At 45.3% G+C, this 17633-nt stretch overlaps 1 protein-coding gene across 1 annotated transcript in view; it reads right to left on the reverse strand.

Moving 5' to 3' along the window:
• The window catches only part of LOC142836859 (uncharacterized), a 309196-nt gene that overhangs the window by 171763 nt on the left and 119800 nt on the right, over positions 1–17633 (reverse strand).

A 17633-nucleotide genomic window follows, 5' to 3' on the forward strand; every position in this document is an offset into this window, starting at 1 on the left:
CCAAAATGGATCATGCAGAATGCAGTCCATCCAAATATCAGGGACTGTGATGCAAGCAGGAGTGCAGTGGTTTGTATGTAAGAGCTAATGCACTCAGGTAGAGTAGTGTAGCCTGGTATTTTACCCCATAATAAAATGACTATCCCATTGAGATATTTTAGCTAAGATCAGTTGGACTTGATCTTTCTAGATGGTACAGAATATAAGAAGTGGGGGGTTATCTGAAAGTTGGGGACTTGCAAGTATTGCTTCCGTAGGAGCAGCAAATCAGTTGGTGGGTGTAAGGTGAAGTATTGTACCCTCTGTGTATTTCAATATACAGTGTCTTTAAACACCAAAGCAGGTCTACCACTCCTCCTGTCCATGCTGTTCCAAGGCGTTGGATGGATTATTGCTCTGCACATTGCTGTATATTGCAGTTTGTTCAGGATGAGGATACCTGTGTTAGGGCCTGAACTTGGTGTCCAGTAGCAGAGCAAATGATAAGAAATACGTGATGTTGCACACAGTGGAACTCATTACAGTAGAAACAATGAATGCAGTCAAGGTGATTGCAGGAGAATCCTTGGAACTCGAGATAATTATATTGTACCAAATGTATCCAGTCCCACAGAAACATCTTCTTATCCTGTCTCACTATGTGGATCCTTGGTGACACATCTCTACCTATAGACATTCATGAAATTGTAAGCAGTCCTATAAAGCAGAAGAACATTTCCTAAGATATTTGGCGAGAGCTAAGGAATGGCCAGGTAGTGGGAACTGAGTGCTGTTGTCAGTAGACAATATACAGAATAAAATCTGTTCATTGAATAAATAGTACAGTGAGACTTAAAGTCCATGAGAAGAATTCAGTACATCTTTTTGTTAAATGCTTTAATATGTAAAATAATTCCTGAGCTTTGTTCAACAAGTGTTATTCTACAAGACACTTAATTTGAAAACATAAAGATTAAAATAATAATCTTAACATGAATGTATATCCATTCAAATGCCTTTCTGTTTTTCTGAGGAGTACAGTGAAGCCCAGTAGACTCATGGAGTCCCAAGTTCTGTAGTTAAAAAACACAGAAAGAGTGATCAAACAAGGTACCTCCCTAAACTATTGCTCTCCTTCATTCTCTTGTAGTCAATCGTGCCCCTATCAGGATGCTTGGATACAGGTTGTGGGATCCTTTCCTGCTGGCTTTGTTATACTTATCTAGACCAGTGACTCTTGACAGCACATAGGCTTTGTTAGAATGGACAGTATTGTGTCTACACAGTAGCTGGGGATTGCATATTGAGAAAATACAAACACCATAAATATCTAGGGACAGGTTGAATACATTCCTTGAGTCAAATCCAGATGTTGTACTATCTGGAAGTAGATAGGCATTGTCAGAAGTCCAGCCTACAAGGGAAACAAAGGTACTGTCAGAAAAAAGAATCTGAGTTGAGTTGCAGTTGTAAATCCATGCAGCTAAGTCAATACATTCAGTAAAGTCTCTTGTGATTTTAGGTCAGCAGCAAGAATTGCCTTGGCCTACACGTGGACTCTTCATCAAATCATGCTGGGAAACCTGGTGATCCACATGTACAGAAAGAATCTTGATTCTACCTGGATTGTTGAAGCATATTTTTAGTTCCAGCACTCTTGAGGCAGGGACTCAAAAGACAGAGGAAGCGGCAGAGGCAGAGTCTAGCAGATCACTGAGTTCAAGGCTAACCTGGTCTATGATGTTATTACCAGGACATAGAGCGCTTTGGAGAGAACTCTCTCTCAAGGAACTAAAAGAAAGTGAATAAATGTCACCCTGCGAATATTCAATGCCACTCCCCCAGAGATCAAAGTTCAATAAACTCTTGTAATAATAGAGTACAGAGTAGCAGGAATAGCTGACAAATTTCAGGGGAGGCCAGTTTTCTTCTCTCACTTCCCCCACAAGAGGTGAAAGCCCTTCCCGGACTCCCGCGTGTGCATGCTGGGGTGGGTTCGAGGCTTCTTGAAGCTGTGGTGGCTGAGCACAGGTGGATTCCTCCTCCTTTTGGTCCTGGGATGGTGTGCTTCTCTTCTGACTTGACTCTTCCTAAACTGCTTCAGATCCTCTGTTTTCTTGAAGCTGTTTTCTCTGGCCCTCTTGGTTTTGTCTTGCTCATGAGCCCCAGCTTATTCCCTCCTGATGACTATGGAGTCTTTGGATAAGGATGCTGTGCATCTCTGAACATGTTTAATACATTGAGTTATTTGAAAAATTGTGGAAGGTGAATATCTGGCCCCGGTGTAGTCATGTCAGCAAAGTCTATGCTGGAGACCATCACAGTGTGCATGTCCCAGGCTCATGATGGCCAAAGGTGCTTCTTCTCAAGGAGCTATGATCAACTGCAAGCTTCTGCCTCAGGGTGTTAGTGTCAGTAAAGCACAGTGTGTGCTGCAAGTTGGGGTGTGCTAAAGAGAGAAGTGATTGGACTAGGTTTCCTGTGTGCCTTTAAGGGATCCTTAAGCATTGATAGATTGGCTGTCATCTCATTCACATTGTTTTCCTTCCCCCCCCCCCCCTAGGTTGGGAGCTGTTGGCAAGAACAGGAATTCTGGAGACCTTTGGATGGGGGCAGTCAATGACCTGTCCCTATCAACAGGTGGCATCCTCATCTGTGAATGCAGGGTGGAATACTAGCAATATTGTGGACTGCAACTGATGGACTGTCTGTCCTGAGGTGTCAGTCCCAGGGACACCCCCTTCTCCAACACTGAAAAAGAGTCAAGGAAGAAGTTAGTCACTGGTAAGTGAGATGCTCCCCTCCTTCTGTGCCCTCTCCACTTAGGCCGTTATAGTGATGGGGAAGGCGTTCCTATGATCTCTGCTTGAGTAGCGAGTAGCAATTTTTCAGAACAATGAATCTGTGTGGAATTACAGTTGTAAGCGCAAGCAGTTCAGCCTCTGTGACTTTTGGTAGCTATCAAAAATGTACTGTTGCTAACATACATCCTCACATAATCATGGTGGGGAAATCGGTGACCCACATATACAGAAAGGAAGGTGCTTTCACCTGTGATTTTGGTGCATTCCTTTAGTCCCAGCACTCTTGAGGCAGGGACACAGGCAAAGGCATTACAAAGGCAGTGTCAGGCAGATCTTTGTGATTTCAAGGCTAGCCTGATTAGTGAGGTCAGTTCCCAAATATTCAGTGATATGAAGAGAAACATTGTCTCAAGAAACTAAACTTATAAATAAATTAATTCTATTTCTTATGTGTCACCCGATACAAGGTTAATGCCATATGCCTCAGAGGACAATGTGTTACAAACTCTGAAATAGTTAGAGCACAGAATAGTGCAAGGAGGTTAAGATGCAGGGACAGGTCAGGATGGAGGAAAATATCAGGCCATCAAATGTCAGTTGATCAATGGTTGCTCAGGGAAGTAAAGGATTCTTTGCCAGCAAGAGAAGCCATTATTTGAGGGTTTTTTCTTGAAAACCAAGTGAAATCTTTGCTACTGATAGCTCAGTTAGAAGACTAATATCTCGATGATTTAGAATTAAATAAGTAAATCATAAGAAAGAAGACAACACAGGTATTAAAGGGGATAGAAAAAGACTGTTCTCACAGATTTTGGAAAAACTGAGGGTGAGTACATCCAAATGTTCTGATTCAGGAGGAATCAGGGAAATGCATAGTGAACCTCCAGTGGATGCCATTCAAGGCCGACTGGAAAAAGTGACCAATGCTGCTAATGGGAATTCACATTGAGGAATGCTATCTACTTCTGCTGGGGATTGGACGTTTTCCATCCTGACTGGCTGTCAGTGTTCCGGGACCACCAAAGCCTGCATCTGGCCCACCCCATGGTTCATGTGCACCTTCCCAAAGAACTCGGGACATTAGAGAGGCACTTGCCCGTCAGTGTTGATTGCAGCACTGTCTACAGTACATCAGGGAACCAGGCGTGGTGTCCAACAGTGTTTCCATGGGTGAAAAACATGTGATGTTCGTAGACAGTCAAGTCTTTGCAGCAATAGAGAGGCTAAGGTTATGTTGTTTGCATTATGTGTACTCAACTTGGGTGTGATGAGATGGCTTCTTAGACAAGAACACTTGATTTTCTCGCAGAGTCCCCAGGTCGAATTCAGAGCACCTCATGATGGTTTTCAGTCTCTCTTAATTCCAGACTCCAGAGACCTGATGCCCAGATTTGGCCTCTGTGAGCACTCCACACATTTGTTACACAGTAGCTCATGTGGACAACACACACACACACACACACACACACACACACACACACTCACACACACACGAGAAATGAACATGTTAAATGGATAATTTCAAAGATTGATACAATTTGAGATAAACCCAGTAATCCAAATCAACCCATATCAGAAAGATACTTGCCTTGAAGAATTTCTTTCAAGGTAGGATCTTGATTATGCATACATGGACTCTATGTTTCATATCATGAAAATGCAGGCAGATCTCTATGGCAGAGTACTGATGTTTAAAGGGCTCGTGTTTGAGGTTCATAATGGGAGAAAGTGTGGTGACAGCAGGAGTGTGTTCAGTTTACAGTATACACTCTAGGAAACTTATCATGTTTAGTAACTCTGACCCGAATAATCACACAGAAACCACATTAATTACAGTACTGTTCGGCCAATGACCCCAGCATATTCCTGGTTAACTCTAACATCTTAATAAAGCCAAGTAATATTAATCTGTTCTTACCGTGAGTCTGTGACCTATTGGCAATGTTCTGGCATTCAGGCATCTTTCTCCTTCGGCAGCTACATGGCATCTTTTTGAGTTTGCCTGCTTTCTCTCTATATCTCAGCTCGAATTTCCTACCTAGCTTTGACCTGCTCAGTCATTGGCTGAAACAGCTTTACTCATTAATGACCAGTGGTAATAAAACATATTCACAGCATACAGAGGGGATTTCCACATCATCCTAGGATCCTGAAAATTAAAGTCCAGGAAAATAATCTTATTGCCGCTAGAGCTTTTTGCTACAACTTTAACATTAAATAAGTAGTACCACTGACTTATAGCATATGTTGTATCTATGTAACATGTATTATTACATAACTAGTAAACATAAATTAATAATAGTAAAGTTCTAAGGAAGACATCAAAGCCCTCTCTATATACTCATGGATAAAATCACAGTCTTAAGTTTCTACAGTCAATTATAGTGTCTTCAAATATTTATAAATTTATAAACTATGTCTTTCCATTCATATATATGCATATATCTAAATATTATTCTGCATTACTATGTATGTATCTACATATCTACACATTAGGCTAAGCCTCTAAGCTTCATGTATGCATGAATATCTATGTGTATCTACATCTTACCTGTGTATGATGAACAGCGTTGTGTCCCAAAGGTTTGGGAAGCACTTACCCTGCATAGCCATAATATCTTGAAATTTCCATATCTTTCTCCCTCTGAAGGAAAAGCTGTGGTTTTCCCAGGGAGGTACACTTGGCAGCATTCTCTCGCTCCTGTTGAGCCCGCCTCTTCATGGCCTCCCTCTCTGGCCTCTGCTCTTCAGTGATGGGCTGTGAGATGACTGGCCCTGGAATGTCCACTTTCCTCCATGGGATGAGTTGGCAACTGAAGTCTAGCAGCAGGTATTGGATTTTAGCTTTGGGAGATGAGAGGGCCTTGTTGCTGGCAGCAGAAAGAGGCTCCCTGTGGAGTGAAGTGTGAGATGATGCTCTGTAGGGTGCAGGCAAAGAGGCAGCCGGCTGAGGCCCAGTGCAAGACTGGATGGGCTTGGTTATGTTGGCTCGTGTGGCACTGGTGCCGTTTGGCAGAGCTGGCTTGTCAGAGGCCATCAGTGATGTGCTGGCAGGAGCTGGTTGGGATGGCTTGAGCGTGGGAGGCTGAGCTGAGTGGGAGTGAGGCCTCACTGGGTAAGCCACATTGGGCCTGCGTGAAGCCAGGGAGAGAAGCTTTCTAGAAACAGGTTTGGTTTGAGGCTTGTCCAGGACTGGGAAAGGAAGAGGTACTAACTTGACCTTCCCATGTGGGGGCAGCTCATCCAGGGACAGAGATGGACACCGCTTGTGAGCACTGCTCCCTGGTCTCTGAATCTTGCCCGGGATTTTGTCAAGGCTTTGGCCCTCACGTGGCATATCCAGCAGTGATGTGGTATCAGGACCCGTCCTGGGATCTTTGTTGCTGCTGAAGTTCAGCGGAGCCCGGGAGGAGGAGACGCCAGTTTTCCTCTCACTCTTCTTCCCCAGTGGGTGAAAGACCTGCACGGATGCCAGCATGTGCATGCCGAGGTGAGTTCGAGGCTTCTTAAAGCTGTCATGGCTGAGCTCGGGTGGATTTCTCTTCCTCTTGGTCTTGGGGATGGCGGGCTTCTCTTCTGCCTTGACTCTGTGACTCAATGGCTTCAGCTCCTCTGTTTTCTTGGAGCTGTTTTCTCTGGTCTCCTTGGCCTTTTCTTTCCCCTGTGCCCTTGCGACGCTGGGCCTCTTGGGTACAAATATCTGAGATTTGCTCTGCACGTGGTTGGCCATGTTGTCTATGGTTCCAGGATCATCTTCCTTCAGCATATCCTCGTGATGGGTTCTGGCCTGAAGAGCTCCATGAAACACATCAGAGACTTTCTGGCTTTCCTTGATGTCTAGTTCAGATTGTCCATTAAAGATGCTGGTGCGTGACTGGGCCTGATCCCTCCTGATGTCTTTGGAGTCTTTGGTTTGGCTTGCAGTGTGATCTTCCATTTGGTCAAGGTCAGTGATGGAGTTTAAGAGTTGGGGAAGGTGAATATCTGCCACCAGAGTAGTCATGTCTGTAAAGTCATTGCTAGACTCCATGACACTCTGCAGAGCCTCAGGGTCTTCCAGACCAAGGCCATTGTTTCCCAAAGTGACATTTTGAGAAGCTAGCTTCTGTCTCAGGCTCCCAACATCACTGTAGTTCAAGGGCTGCTGCATGCCGGGGTGTGCTAAAGGGAGGGGTGATGCGTCTTGGTTACATTTTGTGCGCTCATAGGAATCCAGAGGTGTTGATTGCTCAGCATTCATTTCATCTGCATTGTTCTTCTGTGTCTTTTCCAGGCTTGGGGCTGGAGGCAGGGCCAGGAATTCAGAAGGACTGTGCATGAGGGCAGTTAATGACCTGTCCCCACTGACAGGTGCTGTCGTCATATGGGCATCCTGGGTGCAGGCATTGCTGAGGTCTGGATTCTGCAGCAGACACAGTGTCTGCTCTGAAGGTGTCAAACCCAGGGTCGTCTCCCTCTCCACCACTGAAAGAGAGGAAGTTCAAAGTCAGTGCCTGGTAAGTGAGATGCTACCCCCCCCTTCAGTGCACCTGAGCACTGAGGATCCTGCAGCAGCGTTGCAGGCATTGCTATGAGTTCTGCTGGAGGAGCAGGAAAAGCAGCCCTCTTTGGAGACACATAGTAACTACTCATTTGTTTCTCATGACCATGTGAGATCATGTTTTCTCTTGTGATTGTGTGGTGTATACATGCTTAGTGATCATGGGGAGGTGACAGAATTCCTTGGTGTCCGTTCTTCCCGGTCTCCCCCATTTTCCTTTGGAACAGTGCCTCTCATTGCCTTGGGAGTTTGCTCTGAGACAGGTTGTGTTGCTCACTATTTCCTAATCTTACTCATCTCTACCAGTCTCTTTCTATTCATTGTATTACTTATATGGCCTTGAAGCCTGGATTTTTATATGGGTTTAGGTATCCATATCAGTTCCTCAATTCTGAAAGGTGAGCGGTTCAAAAGCCCTGATATTCCTTAAGCTCCACGTTTCACAGAATTTTAGTTAGTGATGTGAAAATGTAAGACTGTAGTAGCTTTTAGCTTCAACTTTGTAACAGAGAACATGTCTACATAGTCTTGGCCTTGGGTCACTGCTGAAGATTCAGAAAGAAAAAGAAAATGAGAAAGAGAAAGTGGAAGAGAGATCTAGAGGAAGAAAAGAGACAGAGACAAAGACAGAGAGAGGTTGAGCGAGACAGATAGGGCAAGATGCTTCAATCCTGCTTATCAATATTACACAGGTCAGAGCAAACTGTCACTACATCTTAAGTGTTAGAGAATGTCACAGCAGACACTAGGAGTGTGGGAGAAGACTTCCTCCAGGTCAGATCAGGGTTCCATTTCTCTAGATGCTAGTTTCAACTCGGGGAAACTTAGTGGTACAAAAACAGAAAAAAATTCTTGGTGTCGTCTAGAATCTGGAGACAGATTAGGAAGGAGGTGATTTTAGTGAGCTGGTGCGTGGGGCTGATTAGCCTTGGCAGTGAAATGCGTTCCTGTGGTGTGGTCCTTGGACATGTCTAATGAAGGTTGGATGTCACTCACTTTCCTGTATTCTTTTTCATTATAGAGACTGAATATAGGGGTAATGAGCCTGAGCCACAGCCAACATGTCAGGACTCCCATTCTTCCTCTGTGTGGACATCCACTTCTGAAATGTAGAGCTGTGTCTCCTCTGAGGGCTGATCACACACCAATTCTCCTGGCTTTACTCACCTTGAAGACTGGTGTCTGGCATGGTTTGAGCAGATGAGGGCCAGTAGATGGGAGAGGTGGAGAAAGGTGTTTGGATGTTCCTTGGATGAATGTCCTGTAGTGCCATCACCATCTCTGGGTGCAGAGAGGAAGCCTGATTCCCAGAGCAGGACACAGAGCCATAGGCCTGCTGGCACTGCCAGGATTCTTCAGCCATCGGAGGACCCAGGCTGTTCTGGTCAATGTAATAGACCTGACTTCCATGCAGGTAGCAAGGTGCCAGGATATATTGTTGATCTGGTCCATTTGATGGTGTTGCCTGTACAAGGCAGGCAGAGAGTGTTGGATAGGATGGCGGTAATGCATTGATATGGAAAGTATTATCACACTGGGCTGTTATAGACCGAGATGAGGGGGTGGTATTCTGGTCAATGACAGTTAAAGGGGCATCCAGGAACGGAGCTTCCCTTCTGGTGGTGCTTTCTCTGAGATCCCAGTGGAGAACACTTGGATAGAAAAATGTCGAAGTAGAGATCTGGTTCTGGTCAGTTGGCTTAGTCAGCATGGTCGTGCCAGCTCGTTGGTAAAGACAGGCTCTGTCCGTGAGCTGCTGGCAGCATGTGCTGGAGTCTGATGACAGGAGCCATGCTGAGCTCACAGCTGGGGTACAGACCCCATAGAAATTGCACACACTTCCTGCTGAGGGTGTGGCATTCCTCAGCACAGGCACAGAGGGCTGCAGAGCACATTCTGTCCCAGTGAAAGGTACACTTTGGCAATTTTCTGTAGGAAGCAAGAGAGAGTTGGACAAATTTGAGATGGAAGCTTTCTATCCCCTGGGAGGGACTGTGTTATCTCCAGGTTGTACTGAGTGGGAGAGTCTAGCACCTATGTTCCCTTACATATCCCAAGCAAATGGGTTAAGATCGATCGGTGGTGCTATGTAGGATGACAATCACTAGATGAACTTTCTGCTTTCTCCTGTGTGGGCATGGAAATCCTGGTCAATCTGCCTTAATCCTCACTCAGATCTAGACACGATGCTTCTTTTTCCTGGTTGTAATATAATAATGCCTGTTGGGACACTTCCTCGCAAATACATTCTACAACAGAGGTTATTATTGGGAAGAGACCCATAGGCATATTCCATACCTGGAACTTTGTCCTGTTCACTGCAGATCTTACAGTATAGAGTGACCTAAACTCACTCTACGTTGATCAGTCTGGCTTTGAAATCACACAGACAGGTCTGCTTCTGCCTCTAAAGTGCTGGTGCTGGAGCCCCTGCCATGACCACCAGGCCAATCTCTATTTTATTGAGTTTTTTTCTGAAATGATGTTTAACAAATGAGTAAGGAATTTAGGTAATTATTCCTTTCCCCTCTCTCTTTTTTTCCCTTGCATTTCTTGTACAAATGAGGATCTCTTATAATTTTATAACTTTTAAGCATTATTCAAATATGATTTCAGAAATACAGCCTACTGACAACATTTCTTCTTGTTTGCACCAGTTTAGTGTGTCCTCTTGAGACTGCTAATGTTTTATGGGGATCATCTCTGAATATGATTGCTTCTCAATTTACTATCTGTTGATTAAATTATTTTCTTAACTGCTCCTCAGTAACTGTTAATTTTTATATCTCTTCTAAGGGGGAATCCTTGTGAGAATTCCCCCTCACAACAGCGTGTCAGTTGCCATGGTCAGACTCTAACTGACTGGACTTCGCAGCCCCAGTTGATCCAATCCAACACCACCAGTGCACATGAGACATGGGGAACTGGGCAGAAAGTGGTCTGGATGGAGTGTAAGAGCCAGGGACCAGATCAGGATATTCTTTCTATATGTGCCAGGGAACCTTTGTACAGACTAATCTGAACAGTACGTTGGGTTAAATATGGCTTGGGAAATGACAATGCCTTGTCTGCTTTGATTATACTCTGTGGTCGTCTTCAACATTGTGTTCTAAACTACCATTGTTGACCACCTGGGTCCCCTCTGCAGTGTGCCTTCTTATATTTATATACTTTCTAGACCCGTACTGTGTTTGCCCCCTTCCCTGACTTCCTGTGGGTCTGTCCTTCCAGCAACACTGTCAATATTTCTTTCAGTACAACAACTGCCTTCTCAGATTCCACAGTCCTCTTATTCTCTTCCACTCTCCATGTTTAATCCAGGGAAGTCCAAGTAACTGCACACCATGGCAGTCGCCATTTTGTCCATAGTCAATATTCATTTGGTGAGTGTAGAGAGAGGCCAGTGTAGAGCTAGTTAGACTTGAACTGTCCTCCATACCACCCAGTTCTCTCTATGTTGTGATTATAGTTGTGTGCCACCATCCGTGGTGTGACCAATACTGTTAGAGTCGCCCTGAATTTTAAACTAAGACTGGAAACAGTAATTGGGGGGAGACTGTCTCATCAGTGGTGTGGAGTGCTAGATCTCTGAGCGCCTTGTTCATGTTCCCGTGTCTCTGTAGTTTAATACCATCCAAAAGGGCCTGATTTTATTCCCTGTTCACTTTCCTCTGAAAACCCAACAGTACAGACCCCAAGCATAGTGACACTGTTCACTCCTTGAGGTGGATGGAAAACACTTGAGAATAAACTTTCTGTCTAAAATCACATACTTAGTAAGAACCAAAGCTAAATGTGACATTCAAATTTAGATATCTATATCAACATCAATAGTATCCACATTCAGAAAAGATTTACTAGTATAGTAAAAGTCAGTGGAGAAGATCACATGTTTTAAAGTGTCTATCCTTACCTGACATGGTCAAGGGGAGAGGATCAGCAATCCAAAGAACAATGGAGCAAGATAATCGGTCGGCTTTGTCTGATCAGCTGACCTCAGGGGCAAGTGTGTCCAGTATCAGACAGCACTCACTGGTCACTGGTCACCTGGACCTGTGATGATCCAAATTTGTTTACAGTCATCACCATGGAAACACCAAGATTCTACCAGGTGCTGGTAGGGTTGGAGGGAGAATGATGTCATAAATGAGGCAACAGCCAATGGGAAGGCTCGATTCCTAACTAGAAGATGGGATTGGTTGGAGAAGATGCCAGGAGACCAACAGTAGCCTTGGAGGCTGGGGTGTGGGCTACTGAAAGAGTCAATCATGGCATGGACGTGCCACTTCCTATGGCGTTTAGCCTAGGCTATCATGGCAGTGCTCTTATAAGGTTCACTGATGAAGCAGTGTATAATGTACATATAATGGGTCACCTTCCAACAGAAAGTGTCCCATCAGCCTACACTTACATACAGTGAGTAGTCTCGGGCAGGAGGGAGAACTGCTGTTGAGGGAACTCAGGTGATAGGCCATTCCAGCCCGTCTGGCTTTTGTGCCATGAGCATCTGTCCATGACCCAAGGAAGAGATCAAAGTGTTCCTTTGTGACTATGTGCAAGGTCAGGGCTCGGTGTGCTGCGTGCATGTTGATGAACTCTAAGACACTTGTCTTCTTGTTGCTTCTGTTATTCTTTTTTGTCTTGTTTGTCTGTCTGCGGGATTAGAGAGTGGAGACGTTACGCGAGACACACGGCGATGCGGGGTTAGGACGAGGACACAGACACGCGGCAGTCCCACGTGGGTGCACTTTAATGTTGGGGTAACAACAAGTAAGGGACAGGTGTGCAGAGACGAAAGGAGAGAAGGGCAGAGAGAGAGAGAGAGAGCTCGTGGTAACCCCTGTTTTTAACGGGGAACACACGGGCATCTGGGAGAAATGCCCTGCACCTTTGCGGCTTCCAGTCCAGGGGGATGCTGGGAGCTGTAGTCTGCAAAAGGAACAACATTTCACCCTTTTGGTTTTATTAAAAAAATTGTGGGGGGTCTTAAAGGGTAGGGAAAGGGGGCGTAGCCCGGTCTCTCATGACTGCTTCCTGCTGGCTTTGGGCATCGAGGGATCCAGGGAGTGTCCAATTATTCTGACGATGTCCTTTGGGCGTCGAGGGATCCAGGGAGTGTCCGATTTTTCTGGCGATGTCCTGTTGGTAATGTCCTGTTTGCTGGCTTTTTAAGGTGGCTGATTGAAGAAATCACATCTGTCTGGCTCCTCCTGAGTATCTGGGTCATAGTTTAGTTGCTGGAAGACAAAAGTCGCATTAGTAGAGAGAAAAAAATTAAAGGGGAGAGGAGGTTTGGGAGGAGGTTTGGAAAATTAAAGGGGAAATTTGGGGTGGAGGAGTTTTAGGAGGTCTGGGGTTAAGAATGATAAAAAAAATTAAATGATACTTATTCCGTTAATGATCCGCTTTGTGTTTGATTTGTTTAGGTGGGTCGGGCTGGCTTCCTAGAGCTTAAAGAAAGTGTCTTAAAAGAAAATAGATTTTGACCGTATATTCCTTAACATTTCAGGGGTCACTGCTGCAGTCAGCGACTGACCTGTTATGTCAAGGAACTTTGTTAAGAATCTGTTTACCGCCTGAGCCCTTGACTCCGTATTTGATGATGATATCTGTAACGACAGCTGGATGGTTATTTAGGAATTTAAAGAAGGGAGGGTGTGTTAACACAGGAGGATTAAGTGACAGATGGGACCACTGTTTCCCTTAGACTGGAGTCGAGGGGGCTGAACATGGTATCCTTTGGAACTTAAGAGAACAAGGTCCTGTCTGAGTTACCGTGTATGAAGGATTATCTTGAGCCGTGGAGATGAACAGTTTAAGATGTGACAGGTGAATCCAATAGGGAATTCCTTCAAGCTTGGCAGCTGTGGGGGTTAGAAGAATTACTCTGAAAGGACCTTACCATTTAGGGGAAAGAGGTGAGGGACATTGGCCTGGAGGTGAGAGTAATACCTTATCTCCTATTTTCACCGGCGGTGGACATGTATTAGCACATGGTTGAGGTAATGAGTGATCTGTGAAGTCCCACAGTAGTGAAGGTAAGTGGAAAAGGAGGGGAGTGAGCAGGTGATCAGGAAGGAGAGAGGTTCCCGATGAGAGGCCGGGGGTTAAAACCGGCTGCCCATACATGAGTTCCAAGGGTGAAATGAAAAGGGGGCCCTTTGGGAGAGCCCGAAGCCTGAGAAGAGCAAGGGACAGAAGCCTTACCCAGTCGAGGTGGAGTTCCTGTGACATCTTAACGAGAGCTTCCTTTAAAGAGCAGTTAGTCCATTCTACCTTACCTGAAGACTGAGGGTGGTACAGTGTGTGGAAGTTCCAGGGGATCACAAGTGCCCTAGGCAGATTTTGAGAAATCTGGGAAGTAAACTCTGGGCCATTATCTTTTGGCAGATCTGACAGGGGTCCACTGTGGCTTTTAGGAACCTGATATCCTTAGGTGTGGGTGTTTTAACAATGGGAGAATGGTGATCAGTGACAGCGGGAGCCTAGAGGGGCTTTGGAAGATAGAGGGGGTGGAGTAGGGTGGAGAGGAGACTGAGAGGAGTCCGAAGATGCTTTCGGCTGCCTGTGTGACCTGTGGCAGTGGGAAGCCTCCAGCTGCTTGTTTGACCTGTTTGACGAATATGTATGAGGGACTCTATAGGAGGGGCTATGCGAAGTCCTTGCAGATCTGGAATGGGACTTTTTGGGGATCTGGAAGGGGAAAGGTTAGAGGTGTTAGGTGTGTCCTTCCTGTGCCTAGAAGAGACCTTGGAGGAAAGAGGAATGGGTGAGCTGTTGCTGTCACTCGACTGGGGAGAGCGAGAGCGAGTGGACCCTCTAATGCCTGGGGGGGGCGGTGGAGGTTTGTCCGCGGGATCCATGGCGGGATCAGAGGGTTCCTGTAGGGATGGCATTGATAAGAACATGTGTGCAGGTGAACAGTGAGAGGCAACAGAGGGGTCAATCTTAATGGCCATGTAGAAAAATGCCATAATGTACATCATTTCTTTCCATTTAGCCGAACGGTGACAGAAGTTAGCCAATTCCTGTAAAATATCGGGGTCAAATGAACCCTGAGAAGGCCACCTGAAGGAACCCTGTAAATTGTACTTTGGCCAAGTTTTGGAGACAAGACGAATTAATGTATATAACTTCAAGGAGGGAATTAGGGCATGAGGTTTCAGAGCTTCCAGCAGCTGCCCCAATGGGGAGGCGAGGGGAACCGTTTTAGAAGTCTTAGCACCCATGGCTAGAACCGTGAAACTATCCGCAGAAGGCACACGGAGGTGCCACGAACAAAGCAGCCCTAATTACAGGCGTCCGAGCAACCAGGGGGCCTTGCTATAGCCTAACTGACCCGAACCTAGCTTCTGATGGGGAACAATCCCGGCTAGGAGGAGGCACTTAAGCCTTTGGGGGCTGCCTGTTGCAGCCGAGAGGCGCTCGCCATGTATGGAGCCCGTAAAGAGGACAGAAAAGAGATCAGAAAGAAAACAGAAAAAGATAGAACTGGGAGCTCCGAGCTCCCAGGCGCGGATAAAAAAACAGGTCTAGCCGAGGGTGGAAGGCCGGGCGGAGGGGGGAGGAATCGGCAACCTTACCCAGGAGGCACCAAAGAGAGCGGGAGCTCTCTGGGCTTAATGGGAAGGCTATCCAACCCAGGTGAACTCACGAATTAGTCGCTCTTGGTTCCAGATGGCCGCATTGAACACGTGGGGGCGGTCACAGGTTGTTGGTCCCAACCTTGTCCCGGGGGAGGCCCCGAGCTCTGGGAGGCACCAAAAGCCCAGAGTAAAGGCCTCAGGCGAGGGCACCGGGACAGGCAGAGACTGCTCACATGTGTACGAAACATTTCTTATCGTCGGTGGTACCATGGTATCGTCACAGTGCCTGAAAATTATGGATAGCATCTCCAAAGAGAGCAAAAGTAAGTTAGAGAAGTTGAGAAATGGGACCCTGAATGAGTGGAATATGGCACTCACTGAAGCCATATGCCTGCTATATTCTATGTCCCAGAAATGATCTTAAGACTCAGGAGATGCTGGTCAAGAAACTCTTCAAGACCTCCCAAAAGATGAAGCTCTTTGGATCCTTTTATTTGGTATGAGTAAGAAGTAGATGATTGTCCCTCTGTTTCAGTTGTAGGATATCTAGAAGTCAGACTTGGACTGAACTGTAACCTCCCTTTCTGCTAGCAGGCTGGCTTTCATAGAAGGGAATTTTTTTTAACATTTTTTTATTGATAAAAGAAGAATAAAGAAAGAAAAAAAACAAATTTCCACCTCCTCCCAGCCTCCCCTTTCCCTCCCCCTCCTCCCACTCTTCTCCCCCTCCTCCCACCCCTCTGTTGTGCTGTGATGTACAACAGAATCTCCTGTGGCTCAGAGGATCACAGGTCACAGTGGGAAGGGAACTCCTACTGTTTTATTGAAGGGAAAGGATAGGCCTTTGCATTTCCCTTCTAAACCTTTGTGCTTCTGCGTGAGATTAGTGCAGCTGCAGGTGTAGATGGAACTGCTCCAGTCTGTCTCCTTTCTCGACTTCCTTTTCTGTGTGCTTTTGGTGCTGATGGAAAAACTGTAAAAGTTTTGGCTGCTGATACTAAGTGGCTGTGGCTGCTGTTGTGGTGAGATGATTGCCTCTTATGCCAAAATGGATCATGCAGAATGCAGTCCATCCAAATATCAGGGACTGTGATGCAAGCAGGAGTGCAGTGGTTTGTATGTAAGAGCTAATGCACTCAGGTAGAGTAGTGTAGCCTGGTATTTTACCCCATAATAAAATGACTATCCCATTGAGATATTTTAGCTAAGATCAGTTGGACTTGATCTTTCTAGATGGTACAGAATATAAGAAGTGGGGGGTTATCTGAAAGTTGGGGACTTGCAAGTATTGCTCCCGTAGGAGCAGCAAATCAGTTGGTGGGTGTAATGTGAAGTATTGTACCCTCTGTGTATTTCAATATACAGTGTCTTTAAACACCAAAGCAGGTCTACCACTCCTCCTGTCCATGCTGTTCCAAGGCGTTGGATGGATTATTGCTCTGCACATTGCTGTATATTGCAGTTTGTTCAGGATGAGGATACCTGTGTTAGGGCCTGAACTTGGTGTCCAGTAGCAGAGCAAATGATAAGAAATACGTGATGTTGCACACAGTGGAACTCATTACAGTAGAAACAATGAATGCAGTCAAGGTGATTGCAGGAGAATCCTTGGAACTCGAGATAATTATATTGTACCAAATGTATCCAGTCCCACAGAAACATCTTCTTATCCTGTCTCACTATGTGGATCCTTGGTGACACATCTCTACCTATAGACATTCATGAAATTGTAAGCAGTCCTATAAAGCAGAAGAACATTTCCTAAGATATTTGGCGAGAGCTAAGGAATGGCCAGGTAGTGGGAACTGAGTGCTGTTGTCAGTAGACAATATACAGAATAAAATCTGTTCATTGAATAAATAGTACAGTGAGACTTAAAGTCCATGAGAAGAATTCAGTACATCTTTTTGTTAAATGCTTTAATATGTAAAATAATTCCTGAGCTTTGTTCAACAAGTGTTATTCTACAAGGCACTTAATTTGAAAACATAAAGATTAAAATAATAATCTTAACATGAATGTATATCCATTCAAATGCCTTTCTGTTTTTCTGAGGAGTACAGTGAAGCCCAGTAGACTCATGGAGTCCCAAGTTCTGTAGTTAAAAAACACAGAAAGAGTGATCAAACAAGGTACCTCCCTAAACTATTGCTCTCCTTCATTCTCTTGTAGTCAATCGTGCCCCTATCAGGATGCTTGGATACAGGTTGTGGGATCCTTTCCTGCTGGCTTTGTTCTATTTATCTAGACCAGTGACTCTTGACAGCACATAGGCTTTGTTAGAATGGACAGTATTGTGTCTACACAGTAGCTGGGGATTGCATATTGAGAAAATACAAACACCATAAATATCTAGGGACAGGTTGAATACATTCCTTGAGTCAAATCCAGATGTTGTACTATCTGGAAGTAGATAGGCATTGTCAGAAGTCCAGCCTACAAGGGAAACAAAGGTACTGTCAGAAAAAAGAATCTGAGTTGAGTTGCAGTTGTAAATCCATGCAGCTAAGTCAATACATTCAGTTAAGTCTCTTGTGATTTTAGGTCAGCAGCAAGAATTGCCTTGGCCTACACATGGACTCTTCATCAAATCATGCTGGGAAACCTGGTGATCCACATGTACAGAAAGAATCTTGATTCTACCTGGATTGTTGAAGCATATTTTTAGTTCCAGCACTCTTGAGGCAGGGACTCAAAAGACAGAGGAAGCGGCAGAGGCAGAGT

The sequence above is a fragment of the Microtus pennsylvanicus genome, chromosome 17 (genome assembly GCF_037038515.1).
Source record: "Microtus pennsylvanicus isolate mMicPen1 chromosome 17, mMicPen1.hap1, whole genome shotgun sequence".
In the NCBI taxonomy this organism is placed as follows: domain Eukaryota; kingdom Metazoa; phylum Chordata; class Mammalia; order Rodentia; family Cricetidae; genus Microtus; species Microtus pennsylvanicus.